Source organism: Crocuta crocuta, unplaced genomic scaffold, assembly GCF_008692635.1.
Source record: "Crocuta crocuta isolate KB4526 unplaced genomic scaffold, BGI_CrCroc_1.0 scaffold17, whole genome shotgun sequence".
Lineage (NCBI taxonomy): Eukaryota > Metazoa > Chordata > Mammalia > Carnivora > Hyaenidae > Crocuta > Crocuta crocuta.
The window spans coordinates 4387833-4400264 of record NW_027532041.1 but is presented as its reverse complement, the minus strand read 5'-3'; the positions used below and the strand labels follow the sequence as shown (position 1 = coordinate 4400264).

General features: G+C 39.5%; 1 protein-coding gene across 5 annotated transcripts in view; it reads right to left on the bottom strand.

Moving 5' to 3' along the window:
- Positions 1–12432, bottom strand: part of OSBPL6 (oxysterol binding protein like 6) — a 211224-nt gene that overhangs the window by 162571 nt on the left and 36221 nt on the right. The window lies entirely within an intron of this gene.

Here is a 12432-nt window from a genome sequence, read left to right as displayed (position 1 = left end):
TTTTTAGGAGAGAGAGAGAGAGAGTGAGAGAGAGAGAGAGAGAGTGTGAGCAGGGGAGAGTCAGAGAGAGAGGGAGACACAGACTCTGAAATAGGCTCCAGGCTCTGAGCTGGCAGTCAGCACAGAGCCCGACACGGGGCTCGAACCCACGAACCGTGAGATCATGACCTAAGCGAAAGTCGGACGCTTAACCGACTAAGCCACCCAGGTGCCCCCTAGCCAACCACCTTCTAACCTGCATGTGAGGGCAAGATTATGATGATAGAGCAACATTTTAGAGCCCAGGTCTCTGGAGACCTCTATACCAATGGTACTCAAACTTTAATGTGTATCAGAATTACCTGGCTGGGCCTACCTCCATAGTTTCTGATTCACGATTTGCATTTCTAGCAAGTTCCCAAGTGATGTACACTGCTGATCTGAACTGCAAGAGGCTGGGAAGCACATACTGATAACTAATGAACCAGACATGTTCTTTCATTAAAGTGGACACTAGCCACATGTGGTTACTGAGCACTTGAAAGGTGGCTAGTGAGATGAAAACATGAATTTTAATGTTTTTGAATTTTAATCAACTTAAATACCAATTCTTGATTTAGTTAATGATAAACATAAGTATGTTTAGAACATCTTGAGTATGTGAAACTATTTTTTTCAACTGTAAATTTTGAAATCTAAAATTATAAAACTAAAAAAATATAAAATTATAAAACTATAAATTATGCAATCCAAACACAGATCAAGTATTTCTGATGAAAAGTTAGTACTGAAGCTGAGCTGAGCTATATAAGCGTTAAATACCTCAGACTTTGAAGACTTAATTAGATAAAATTAGATAAAAGAATGTAACATATCTCATTAGTATTTTTTCTACTGATTATATGTTGAAATAACATTTTGACTAATTGACTTAAAAAGAATATGTTATTAAAACTAATTTCAACAGAGTGCCTGGGTGGCTCAGTCGGTTAAGCATCCGACTTCACCTGAGGTCATGATCTCACAGTTTGTGAGTTTGAGCCCCATGCCGGGCTCTGTGCTGACAGCTCAGAGCCTGGAGCCTGCTTCGGATTCTGTGTCTCCCTCTCTTTCTTCTTCTCCCCCATTCACACTCTGTCTCTCTTTCTCAAAAATAAATATTTTTAAAAAGTTTTAAAAACTAATTTCAACTTGTTTCTTTTTCCCTTTTTAATGTGGCTACTAAGAAATTAATATTGAATGGTGATGATCTAAACTATTATGGGAATGAGGGACAGAAAATGGGAAAGGGATCATCCATCCTGTTTGGACAATTCATTTTATTTGTGTCTCTTTGTCATAGCTGCTTAGCCAAACCCCTTATTACCTTCCTATGCAAAATGTATAATTTCCAAATTCCAAATGATAAATGTACTATGCTGCTCTTCCCTCTCCAGTCATCTTAATCCTCCTTTCTTGTTTTATTCAACCTCAACTGCACAGAACTGGATTAATCACCATCTGGAGATAAGACACATTCACATCTCCGGGCCATGCATGCTGCCTCCATTCACTCATTCTTCATTTCTAATGCCGTGATAGGCAACCACGAGCCCATCACCTGACACAAAAGTCAGACTCTGACAGTAATTTATCTGTCCAAATGGCCCTCCTAGTCTCACCCTCCTGGTTCCCACTACCTGAGGTAACAACCATCCTGAACCCTGTGCTCAATATTCTACTGCTTTCCTTTCTATATATTTTTATCTCATTTATATGTATTCCTAAAGCCTATAGTTATGATTTCCACTCTTTTTAAATTTATAAAAAAGGGAAATAGATGTAATACTAAAACATTTTTTTCATTTTATACTGGTAAGCCTAATTTATATTGTAACTCCTTCATTATGCTTTATTTGATTGTGAATTGTGTCCCATGGGGTGAATATACTACAGTTTATTCATCTACTCTCTTGCCCACAGACATTTTGGGTTTTCCCAGGCTTTTAATGTCATATATAGTGCTGTCATAAATACTTCTGCACATATTTCCTGGTGCATATGTGCAAGAATTTCTTTTACATATATATTTAGGAATAAAATGTTGGAAATGTGGTCAATTCTATGAGATAACGCAAATACTATTTTCTAAGGTACTTAGAAAGTATATATGACACACACACACACACACACACACATATATATATATATGACATGTGTTTCCTTGTCTGAATCCATAAAATACCATGCATACCCTTACTCATTCTTCTAGTGGGTTGTTCATGCTTTTCTTTTTGATCAGCAGGACTTTTCTGTATATTCTATTAATCCTTTCATCTTCTGTGTACCATGTACCCATCACCCAGTTTCAAAAACAATCAGTTCATAGCCCATCTTGTTTCATCTATACCTCTATTTCCCTTCCCACAAATTATACTGAAGCACATCTTGGGCATCATGTAATTTCAGTAAGGCTTCTTTAAATGGCAAAATTCTTAATTTTAATGCAGTCCAACTTGTCAATCTTTCTTTTATATTAAATGTTTCTTTGTATCTTAAGAAATCGTCTCTAAAGATTAAAAGTATGAAAACCTTTAGGAAACCCTTTCCTACCCTCAAGTCTTAAAGCTTTCTTCCTGACATTTACAACTTTGATCCTTCTGAGATATCCAGGTGGCTTAGTGTGTCAGGCATCCAACTCTGGATTTCGGCTCAGATCATGACCTCATGGTTTGAGATGGGGCCCAGCATTGAGCTCTGCGCTGGGCTGAGCTCCATGCTGGGCATGAGGCTGGCTTAAGGGTCTCCCTTTCCCTCTCCCTCTACCCCTCCCCCATGCTTTCTCATGCACATGCACTCTCTCTCAAAACACACACACACGCGCACGCGCGCACGTATGCACACATGCACACACACACACACACACACACACACACACAGTTTCTACTAAATGCTAGGCACAAGGCTAGATGCAGGGAAACTATGACAAATAAAAGGAAGTTTGTAATATAAAAGACCTGAGGTCTAGAGAGGGAGACATGCACATGTAAAGAAATAACAGTAATTGTACAGTATGCGCTAGACTCAGTGGTGCACAAAAAAGGAAGTCGTCAGCTGGGAAAGTCCTAAGACTTTCCCAGAGACTGGTGTCTCTGTTGTGCTACCCTGCTCCTATAAAAGGCATTCTTTTATAAATAACTTCTCTTCCAAATGTTTACACTTCCAAAGGGCAAGGAGATCCTTGGAGAACAGAAGATTTACACGCTGTGTGGGTTACTCTCCATCTGCCCCTCTCCACCCCTGATCCATGATCCCGCCTTCTCTGCCCTTCTCTTGGCTCTAGGAAACTGACCTCTACAAACTGCATCACCTTACTGTAGCTCCCAGATGGATGGGGGTAACAAAAGACACCAGCGGGAGACTGGAGAGGAGACAGAGGGAAGAGAAGCCAACATATTTGCGCTCACCCCCATATCCTACCCGCCCCTATCCTGCCTGTAGCTGTATCTACACGTACAGTTCCATGGGAATGGTTCTCACTGGGTCCCAGGAACACTGCTTCCTCCCTCATTTCTTGCCTAGAGAGAGTGTTGGCTCTCACCTTTGCCATCACCTGGGGGTTCCTCGAGCCGTGCCCTCAACTTTTAAATCAATCATTCCTTCATTAAATATTCTCAGGTAAACCTTTAGGATATGCCATCCCTTACCTGCCAGGACTCTGAAACCACAAGTCTTCTGCAACTACGAAATCCAATCTCTAGAAAATAGCTGAGCAAAACTTAGGTTTCCTTTTTTTAAAAATTTTTTAATGTTTATTTATTTTTGAGAAACAGAGAGAGACAGAGCATGAATGGGGGAGGGGCAGAGAGAGAGGGAAACACAGAATCTGAAGCAGGCTCCAGACTCTGAGTTGTCAGCACAGAGCCTGATGCAGGGCTCGAACTTATTGACCATGAGATCATGACCTGAGCTGAAGTCGGATGATTAACCGACTGAGCCATCCAGATGCCCCTCAAAACTTGTTTCAAAGAGAATGAAATCTGGACAATATCATCACTATCCAACATTTGTTGAATAACTACCTTGGATGGCACCGTTTATTGTGTGCTGGGTATGCTAGTTTTGACTGTAGTTTGCATCTCTCTCAGACCTGGATGAGATCTTCAAAAAAGGAAGTCTTAAGAGCAGTTGTGGGTATTTTAGGAGTAAGTCACGGACTTTTTTTTTTTTAATGTAATGGAATGAGTTAAGCACGTGACAGTTGTGAGACTAGGGAATGGTCAGCTCACTGATGTCCACAGAAAGGCTTCCATCCCAGGGCTACACTATGTCTTTCTGCTCACACCTGCATTCTGCGTATTCAAGCAGCTAAAAAACACTGCCACCTGTCACAATAATGAGCTTGGTACAATGTAGATTTGTTTTGTTTCAAAGAAAAACCAAATTGACTTTACACTAGTTTCAAATCTGTAACAGCTCTGATTCATGGAATTAACAAGTAAAAGTGTCCTATGATTCTGAGTGGCATCATTCTGATTCCAGAAAAATCGCTCATGATTTACTCAGGCTACAATGAAGAGTACAAGATGAAAACAATGTTAGCTCCTTAGACCATGGTTGACCAAACATATTAGATGATTTTAAGTGAAAAATATATTGTTATTGTGTGCTTTTCAGAAGTCTTCACTATTCTTTTTTCCCTCACCAGATACTCATTCCATACATACTCATGGATTTTTTTTTTTTTTTTTTTTTGGCTAAACATAACTTTTTGGTATTCATTCTCAGTGCTTGTGCTATAGTGTTTTCTTATGTTGGTATTTATTGTACCACTTACTTCCATGTGATCTTCTCCTCTATCTCTGTTCTATTGATGCACTTTTCCTTCATCCTCTCCCTTCCCTGAGTTCATTGTCAGATCATGACATAACCTCGTCTCCCCGCAACATCAGCAAAGTGCCCTAAAATTGACAAATGCACTTCCGCTGCTAAGGACAGAGTCCCTCTCTTCAGATGAGGCATTCCCACTGGGACTTGGGTTATCCTTTGGGCATTTGATTAGAAGCAAGTGAGGTTGCCCAGGCAACAGCTCCAAATTGTCCTAGGATGGCTGGCAAGCATGTTTTACGCAGCCTGATGTGAAGGTCACACTAGCCAACCCTGTGACAGTTAAAGGCGCAGTCTCTGTGCAATCAGCCAAGGGCTCAGGGAACATCCATCAAGATGAGCTCAATAACATTTGCATAATCATAAAATTGTCAGACTCCCAAAGCCATAAAGACCCATGTGAACAATCTATTTCAAAGAGCCACAGATACTACCTTTGAAAAGGAATAACAATAGGTGAGTGCGCTAAAATCATTAAAAAGAATACTTCAAAAACCAACCAGATGGAATCCAATCACTTAGCTGGTAAAATGCTTAAGCTACTCAGTTTCTGAAATAATTTAAAAACAGTTCTATGTGAGGCAAGGCAATAAACTGCAAGGCTTGGGAAAATGTCACTCCATATGTTTAGTCCTTATAATTTCCTTAGATGAGAAGTGTTTACGATATTATTCTCAAATAGCAAGACTCAATATTGAGAAATATGCCCATACCCACTAAATTCATTAATTTACCTTTGACTAAATCTCAATCAAACTTCCAATCTACTGGGCAAAATACCTACAATGTAGAGAAGAAATCCATGTCCCTAAGCCATAAAGTGTTCTCACAAAACAGTAAGCCAAAACAAGAACACCGCTACAGAAAAATGGGAAAAGAACACAAACGAGCCAAATTTACCAGAAAATTTAAATGGATAGCACATGACAGAGAAATGTTCAGCCTGAAAAAATACAATTTAAAACAATGAGAAACCACTTTTAACATAACAAATTGATAAAGAATCAGAATAAACTTTGGGGAAAATAACATAGTAACAAGTCTCACAAACTTTCAACATATTTTCTGCTTTGATCTAATAAATTCTACTACATTTAAACACTTATCTTAAATACATAATCAAGCAAGTGCCCAATCATGTGTACAAAGATGATCAAAGTACTGCTTATTATTTTTTGCCTAGCAGAAAATCCGGACACAACCTACATATCCAGCAAATCTCTGCAGCCATTCTAAATGATGATGTAAATATATAGTTGCCAATATGGAAAAATGACTCAAACATTTTCTTTTTTTTGGTTGGGGCAAATATAAGGAAAGGGAGAGGTTTATAAAGTAGCATGTTTCCATTTTTGTAGAAACATATATTTATATATAATTATATAAATTATGTATAATTATAATTTATTTAATAAATATATAATTATTTTTATAATCATGAATAATTATATGCTATAATTATTTATAGGAATATAAATCCTTGGGAAGAAAATCTAGGTATTTAATACCAAGTACTACTTATTTTTGGATAATGGGATATGGGTGATTTTTACTTCTCAGGGAAGGTTCTACTTTAGTTTTTTTTTCTGCCATGAACAAATACTACTTCCCACAGCAACATTTAGTTTTGAAATGTTAAAAGGAATTGTAATTAATTTCCATGCATACCAAAAGTTTTATTTTGTCAACAAACTTTTGCATTAGGCCAAGATTATTAAACCTCTTTGCAATATCTAAGTCTCTATCAATGAGAATATAGACGGTCCTTAAACATCTATAGATTTTAGGGAGATAGATGCACAAGAGACTAAAATGACATCATCAGCATCCATTTCTGGAAGCCAAGCTGGTCACCCGAAAAAACTGTAGCCTAGAGCTGCTTCTGACATAATCACAGAAACAGAGCTTCCTGGGGTTGGACAGGAACCTGCTGCAAGCCATCTCTGGCCATAGACCCCATACGGGTGATGTCCTTAGCAGATGCCTTCCCTCTTTCCACTCTTTTCCCAATGCACACAAAGAAAGAGAGAAAACAACAAGAATATGGGCTCTAAGAATGTGCAGTTCTTCAAGTATACAGTTCTTTGGTGGTTGACTCCAGTGGGGATGATTTAAATACTGTGTTTGCGAGGGGACACTTGACAGCATCGGCTCAGGAAAGTAAAATCCATTCATTTATACCTGGTCAGACAAATAAAAGGATCTATAGCATGCTACTTCATGTATCATCAACTGTGAAACCAGCCCCCCTTTCAATCCCAGAAAACTTAGCTGGCTGACTGACTTAATTATCCTCTGAGTATCACTCAGTATTCAAAGCCATATCTTTGTAAACTCAATCCACATCTCTGTTAAGAACAGACGGTACTTGACTGATGGACAGTGCTAACTTTTATTCTAAAACTGAAGGTCAGTTAGTATCATTGTGAGGATATTTAGAAGTTTACTACTTGGGAAAGGCAAGGGGAAATTTATTACACATAATACACACACACACACCTTAAATAGGTTTAGGACCAAATGATTTTAGAACTTAACATATATTTTCCAAAAATCATGTTCAGAGCTTCATCTTCCCTTGCAGGGCGTTTTTTTTCCATTTCACTCAATAATGACACACTCATTTATTAACGGGCTTTATTTCTTTTTTTATTTTTTTTAATGCCAGTTTTTTTTTTTTAAATTTCTGAGAGAGAGAGAGAGAGTGCAAGCAGGGGAGGGTCAGAGAGAGAGGGAGACACAGAATCTGAAACAGGCTCCAGGCTCTGAGCTGGCTGTCAGCACAGAGCCCGACGTGGGGCTCGAACCCACCAACCGTGAGATCATGACCTGAGCCGAAATCGACGCTTAACCGACTGAGCCACCCAGGCGCCCCTTTTTTATTTTTTTTAATGTTTTATTTATTTCTGAGAGAGAGAGAGGCAACGTGAGCAGGGAAGGGTCAGAGAGGGAGGGAGACACAGAATCTGAAGCAGGGTCCAGGCACTGAGCTAGCTGTCAGCACAGAGCCCGATGCGGGGCTCAAACCCACGAATCGCGGGATCATGACCTGAGCCGAAGTCGGACGCCCAACCGACTGAGCCACCCAGGTGCCCCTAATGGGCTTTATTTCTTAAAGTATGTTTACTTTACAATGCATTCCTTTAAGCAGTATCGTGTGTTTACCGTTATTTCCTAGCCATGTTTCCACCCTGCAGTAAAATAATAGACAACACCATGCCCACCCAAGTTGAGTCAATGCCCCTCAAGTTATTTTTATTCAGGTTTATATTTCTTCTTTCTTTTCTTCTTCTTTACTCTCTCTCTCTCTTTTTTAAAGGCATATGCTAAGGGGCCACCTTTAAGCTGTGCCCAGTTGGATTTCCAGAGACCGTTTTGCCGTGGTTAAAATTTACAGTCGATATGAATAATCTAGTTGAAATAGCCAAGCCCCAGAATGGAGGGGGAAACAAAGAGGTTCTTTACCACAGAGTCCTCGAGCAGCCTCAGTGTGCTTGAGAGTCAATTACCTGTGAGCTAAGCCTATAACAGAGCCAGCATTCTGGGACAGAACCTGACTTAATGGACACAGTCCAGTTATCCCGGGGGGGGGGCAATTTTTTTCCAGACGCTTTCACTGCTCCACTACACTCTAGCAATATCCAGTTACTGCATTTTCCCATGCAGCGTCTCAGCAACATGATAAAAATCCAAAATCAACAGAAAGATCCCACTTCAGGAGATAATCCTAATGTCAGCAACATAAGCAGAACTACAAAGTAGGCTGTGTACATAACTCTACCGGTGACATTTCTGCAACATATTTATCTCCAAAAGAAAAATACATTTGTCTTTCGCATTCTTCTCTATAAAGTAGAATGGGGACCTATCCCTATGAGATATATGTTATAAGCAAGAATTTCAAACTGCGGTTAGGAGTCTGTTCATTTTTTAGCTTAAAAAAAAAAAAAAAGGTGGAGGATATACTTCCCATTAATCCAAGGTCATGAATTAGCACACCAGCACTTGGCGTCTCGTGCCTCGGCCAAGCCTGTTCTCACATCCTGGCGTTTGGTTATGTGTGTGCCCAGGTGCTGTCGGTGCACAGCAATCACTCCATCAGGATTGCATGAGAGCAGGGCCCCCAAGACCAGCTCACAGACCGTGCAGCATGGCTTTGCCCCCTGCTCAGTACCTCTAGCCCCTTTCCTGGGCACCCAAAATCTGAAAACTGCCAGAATTAACTGTATTCTCACATTTCTGAAGTCTCCAAAACACCAGTTAGGCGAATGTCCAGAATTTGTTGCCTCGAAGCAGCATTCCTCAGATGGCACCATGGTGATGGTTATTTAAAACGATCCAAGTTCAGCGTAGTGAAGATGACATGTCACAGTGTCACTAATTTCTTCTGACATGTGAGGTTTACCACTGGAACCTCTGAATATGAAATGGGTCTTGGATTTAATAGCACGTAATTAGTTCCTGTTACATTCCAAAAGGAGGATCTTTCTGGAAAGGGGTCTAACAGGACTGCTTTCAGCAGCAACCTGCACTGATTATAAATAATGACTTGCCAAGAACTAGTCATTTAGATGCTGACATATAACTCAGCTTCGCCTCTCCTCAACACTAGTATAAACAACGATACAAGATTATTATCCCTGGCTCCTTATTGATAATCATCTAAATGTCATCCTTGACCCCAAAAGCAGTACCTGTAGAACCCAAAAGGCATGGAACTAATATCCTTGGGCTATACTGTGGGTGTGAAGCACCATGAGTTTTGAAATTCACTTGGGTTTTGAAGCTTGGCTTAGCCATTTAATTATTTTTTATTTTGGGTAAGTTGTTCAGCATCTGTGATCCACTTTCCTATTCTGTAAAATGGGGATAAAAACACCTACTCCAAAATGTTGTGGTGTGGATTAAATGTGACTATAGATAAGGTAACCAACATTTCTCAGCCCACAGTATACATTCAGTAAACAGTAGCTATTAACAAAACAAAATTCATCTGTTACCAATCATTTGTTGCTAGGACTCTAATTCAGATGCACCCTCCTCTTAAATAAAGGCAAATGGAAACATTGTATCCAGAATTCTTGAGGCCACAACAAAAAGAGAAGCACATCAAGGGAGTGGGCAGGGACACCAGACTACAAAATGGTGAGAGGAGAACGAATGGCAGAAAGAATAAAAAGATACAAAGAAAGAATTTTTAGGAGAGGAAAGAAAAGCTAGTAAAAGAGGAAGCTGAAAGAGAAGCATGGATGAAGAGGACACATCTGGTAAGTACAGAGATATTTGAGAACCAAATAAGGAAAAAGAGAAACACAGGGAAAGGCATCCCCATTACCAAGCCAGAATACTGTTATTAGCAGTATTAAAGTATCAGAAAGAAGACCACACATCTCTACTACCATTTGGTCACCAATAGATTATATTTCATGAGCATTCTCCCTTTTTAATGTTCATATGTCTGGCTCATTTTGCCCTAAGAAGGACCCACCCTGCAAGCCAGGCCATGCAGATATCATTACCCTCATTACCCTGGATTTACATTTGAGGGCAAAGAATCAAGAGGAAGACGTGTACAGATGCATCACTGCGGGCATCTCCTACTCTTAAAATCTTTAACATTCTTGGGGCGCCTGGGTGGCTTAGTCGGTTAAGCGTCCGACTTTCACTTAGGTCATGATCTTGAGGTTCATGGGTTCGAGCCCCGCGTCGGGCTCTGTGCTGACTGCCAGCTTGGAGCCTATTTCGGAGTCTGTGTCTCCCTCTCTCTCTGACCCTCCCCTGCTCACACGGTCTCTCTCTCTCTCCTAGAAATAAATAAAAATTAAAAAAAAATCTTTAACATTCTTTAATCTCTTCATTAAAAGCGGTCTGGCCTCTGACAAGCAGGAACAAATCCTATCTTATTGTGATTAAAGAAAAAGGAAATCAATGTTGGTTTGGATTTCAGAAAAGCCCTTCTTACAGTTTCAGAAGACTTTATTTCAAAACAATTTGAAACTTAAAGACAAACTGCCTGAACAGTATAAAGAACACACACCCTTTCACCTAAAAGCCCTCTAAAAATTTTGCCAACTACCCCGATGATTTCCTTTGCAGCTAAAGGATCCAATCCAGATCGCTCATTGTATTTACCATGTCTCTCAGTCTCCTTCAGTCTAAAACAGCTCCTTGGTCCTCCTTGAGTTTCATAACTCTTAAAAACAATCTATTTTAAAATAATTTCAAGCACACAAAAAAGTTGCGAGAACAGTACAAAGAACTCCTATTTCCCCTTGACCTAGATACCCAATTGTTCAGTCTTCAGTATTTTTCTGAACCAGGGTAACTGTGGATATGGAGCCCCTTCCCTCCCGCATATTCCAGTATGTGTTTCTCCAAACAAGGACACTTTTTCTGAACAAGCATAGGTCTCCTTCAGTCTGAAACAGTTCCTGAGTCTTCACCTGCCTCTCTCATCCTTGACAGTTTTACAGGTGACCTGAGTCTCCCTAATTTTGGTCCATCTGATATTTCCTCAAGACCAGATTCAGGCCATGTACTCCTTGCAAGAAGATCCCCAAAATGATGCTAGACTCTTGTTAGCATGTCACATGAGGCGGCCCAGGATGTCAGATCATCCCATCACTGACGGTGCTAACCTTGATCACCGGACAAATTTGTATCTGCCAGTCTTCACCATAGAGTCACCACTGCCTCCTTTGTAATTAGGAGTGTTTTGTGGAAAAATACCATGAGCCCATGCCAATATCCTGTTCTTCATCAGACATCCACCCACCCATTGACAACTCCTGTCGTCATCAGCCATCGCTGTGATGTTTGCCAAATGCTGATTTTTCTATTTTCTTCCCTCTTTCTATATTTATTTGTGGGCATTCTTCTGTGAGGAAGAGCTTTCCCCTCCTCCTCCCATTTATTTACTAATCAATATAGATGCATGGAATTTTATTTCATCTAATGGTTTATAACACATTAGTATCATTATTTATTTTGATGCTGCAACTTTCCCAGACTAGATCACTGAGAGCCCCTTGCCTTTTTGGAAAGTGGATTTAGTGAACACAATTTCATGTACCAAGAGGTATGTTCAAGGCCAAAAAACTCTGCTTTTCACTTTGCTTTGGGAGTTGTAAAACAACACACAGAAATCACTCGTGGATGTTAGCCTTTTTTTTTCCTTTCCCAAGAGCTACTAGGTGACATTCATTTCTAATTACAAACAGATATCCTTTTAAAATCAAATATCGGATAATTTTCAAAATGAAGTATCTATATTATCCTTTATAAAAACACTAAACACACCTAAAAAAAAAAAAGAAAAGAAAAATCTCATGTAATTGCACCTAAAGAAATCCTTGATGCATATTGGCTATATTATCTTATCTAATTTCACATGTGTTTTATTCTTTATCACAAAAATAGGAACTGTATTAAATATGCAATTTTGAATCCTGCTGTTTTTTCACTTAATGTTGCCAAAAGCATTTTCCCATGTAAATACCATTCCAAAATATTATTTTAATTGCTAATAATTTTCCATCAAGTTATAACATAATTTATTCAAATTAATAAAGACTGAGGGGGCGCCTG